This window comes from Triticum dicoccoides, chromosome 1A (genome assembly GCF_002162155.2).
Source record: "Triticum dicoccoides isolate Atlit2015 ecotype Zavitan chromosome 1A, WEW_v2.0, whole genome shotgun sequence".
Classification (NCBI taxonomy): domain Eukaryota; kingdom Viridiplantae; phylum Streptophyta; class Magnoliopsida; order Poales; family Poaceae; genus Triticum; species Triticum dicoccoides.
Genome location: NC_041380.1, coordinates 229,501,031 through 229,503,741, shown reverse-complemented (window position 1 = coordinate 229,503,741; position 2,711 = coordinate 229,501,031).

Genomic DNA, 2,711 nt, shown 5'->3' with positions numbered 1-2,711 from the left:
TTTGATAACGGGATCACATAATTAGGAGAATGATATAATGGACAAGACCCATTTGTTAGCTTAGCATAATGATCGTTCAGTTTTATCGCTATTGCTTTCTTCATGTCAAATACATATTCCTTCGACTATGAGATTATGCAACTCCCGGATACCGGAGGAATACCTTGTGTGCTATCAAATGTCACAACGTAACTGGGTGATCATAGATATGCTCCATAGGTATCTCCGAAGGTGTTTCTTGAGTTGGTATAGATCGAGATTAGGATTTGTCACTCCGAGTATCGGAGAGGTATCTCTGGGCCCTCTCGGTAATACACATCATAAGAAGCCTTGCAAGCAAAGTGACTAATGAGTTAGTTGCAGGATGATGTATTACGGAATGAGTAAAGAGACTTGATGGTAATGAGACTGAACTAGGTATGAACATACTGACGATCGAATCTCCGGCAAGTAACATACCGATGGACAAAGGGAATTACGTATGTTGTCATAAGGTTCAACTGATAAAGATCTTCGTAGAATATGTAGGAGCCAATATGGGCATTCAGGTTCTGCTATTGGCTATTGACCAAAGAGGTGTCTCGGTCATGTCTACATAGTTCTCGAACCCATAGGGTCCACATGCTTAATGTTCGTTGACGATATAGTATTATATGAGTTATGTATGTTGGTGACCGAATGTTGTTTGGAGTCCCGGATGAGATCATGGACATGACGAGGAGCTCCGGAATGGTCCGGAGGTAAAGATTGATATATAGGATGATATGGTTAGGCCAAGGGGTAAGGCCCACGAGGCTTTAAGTTGGTGCAAAAGGAGTTTTAGGCAGCCAGGGGGCCAAACGCCGGACCATGGCGCCCATGGCGTCTGTGCCAGACACCAAGGACTGTGGCGTCTGGTCCTGGAAGTCCAAGAAGGACTCTTCCTTGCGGGCAAAACTGACTTTAAGGAGGCTCTTTCTCCAAGTTACGACCCCAGGGCTCAACATATAAATAGAGGGGCAGGGCTAGCACCTGGAACACATCAAGATTCACCAAGCCGTGTGCCGGCAACCCCGTCCCTCTAGATTATCCTCCGTCTAGTTTCTGTAGTGCTTGGTGAAGCCCTGTGGAGATTGTTCTTCATCACCAACCGTCACCACGCCATCGTGCTGCTGGAACTCATCTACTACTTCACCTCTCTTGCTGGACCGACAAAGCGGGGACGTCATCGAGATGAACGTGTGCTGAACGCAGAGGTGTCGTGCATTCGGTACTTGATTGGGTGAAGCACGAAGAAGTTCGACTACAGCAACCGCGTTGTGAAAACGCTTCCGTTTACGGTCTATGAGGGTACGTAGACACACTCTCCCCCTCGTTGTTATGCATCTCCATGGATAGATCATTGCGTGTGCATAGATTTTTTTTCATGCAACGATTCCCAACAATATTTCGCCAGGGTTGTGGGTACAACAAAGGGTGGTGAACAGAAAAAATACCAAGTCAAGTTTGAAAAGCTCCCAACTTCTTTGTTATGCATGTGGAGTTATGGGCCATTGGCATGAAGAATGTGGATCTAAGGAACACGATAAAACTAAATTCGAATGGGGAAACTTTATTCTTGCGCCAGGAAGAGGCATAGGAGGAGGTTGAAGTAGTTGCGGTTTCGGTGGGCAGCGAGCTGAGGAAGTGGATGATCTCTCTTGAGGAGGTAGGGGTGGTCGGCGAGGTACCAGCCGTGGTCGTGGGTGCAACGTGCCCCCCTCCCCGGATGTCCGTAATGATGGTACAGTTGTAGCTAGTTGGCATTTCAATGTTGTGTATCAGGACTTGGGAGAACCTGTTGATGGTGATGTGTCTAGTGGAGGATTTACGGGTCAAAATAGTGGAAATCCGGCCTGATTCAGGACATAAGGAGGCATGATCATGCTGAGAATATCTTGGGGAAGAGGACAACAAATTATACTCTTGTTGATAGGAATGGTGCAACGTCTGGTCTGGGATACGGTGCAAACTCAACACGTCCCTGTACCGTTGTGTGTGCCTAACCAGGATAGTACATCAAAGGTTTTGGCAATAGTGGACAAAATTGAGGCAAACCAGACGAGCCAAGATGGAGGCAGTGTCTCAAGTAATGGACATGATGTTACTCCTCAAAACTCAAAGAATAAAAGCAAACAGAGAACAGGTGAAAGTATGTTGTAAGAAGCCTCGATGATAAGATATCGGTTGCCTGCGATGTGGAGGCTGGCTGGACGCACTGATAACCGACAAGTATAGGGGATCGCAATAGTTTTCGAGGGTAGAGTATTCAACCCAAATTTGTTGATTCGACATAAGGGGAGCCAAGGAATATTCTCAAGTATTAGCAATTGAGTTGTCAATTCAACCACACCTGGAAACTTAATATCTGCAGCAAAGTATTTAGTAGCAAAGTAATATGATAGTAATGGTAACAGTAGCAAACGTAATATTTTTGGTTTTATATTGATTGTAACAGTAGCAACGAAAAAGTAAATAAGCGAAGAACAATATATGAAAAGCTCGTAGGCAATGGATTAGTGATGGATAATTATGTCGAATGCGATCGATCATGCAACAGTTATAACATAGGGTGACATAGAACTAGCTCCAGTTCATCAATGTAATGTAGGCATGTATTCCGAATATAGTCATACATGCTTATGGAAAAGAACTTGCATGACATCTTTTGTCCTACCCTCCCGTGGCAGCGG